This window comes from Sinocyclocheilus rhinocerous, unplaced genomic scaffold (assembly GCF_001515625.1).
Source record: "Sinocyclocheilus rhinocerous isolate Xijiao unplaced genomic scaffold, SAMN03320098_v1.1 scaffold31020, whole genome shotgun sequence".
Classification (NCBI taxonomy): Eukaryota; Metazoa; Chordata; class Actinopteri; order Cypriniformes; family Cyprinidae; genus Sinocyclocheilus; species Sinocyclocheilus rhinocerous.
In genome coordinates this window covers 1,298-1,752 of record NW_015665538.1, presented here as the reverse complement: position 1 = coordinate 1,752, position 455 = coordinate 1,298, and positions in this window count along the sequence as shown.

Sequence of the window (455 nt, the reverse complement as noted above, 5' to 3'; positions counted from 1 at the left end):
TGTGTCATGCACAAAATGAAATATATGAAGAAATTATTTTTTAAAAATCCTAAAATATTGCAATTGATTCAAATATATTGAAAAGTTATCATACACTAGGTTTGAAATTACTCATGTAAAAAAGTAAGTACACATATGAACTATGGTTTGAAATGTAAAAAAAACATGGAATATCACCAAATATGACTTATTCATAATATATATAGTAATTTTTTTGAAGGTGCAGTCAATCAATAAAATAGACTGAAACTTTACAATTCATAATTCACGCACACACATGATATATTTTTATTAAATAATTTAAGAAATACTTACTTCTGATCACCAGTTCAGTTCCTCCACCAAAAGTGTACCACAGTGCTTCATTCTAGTGAAAGCGTCGTACAAAAACCTCCGTCACACTCAGATGAACACAAACTCCACGACACTCACACACACTGATATGAGACTCAACA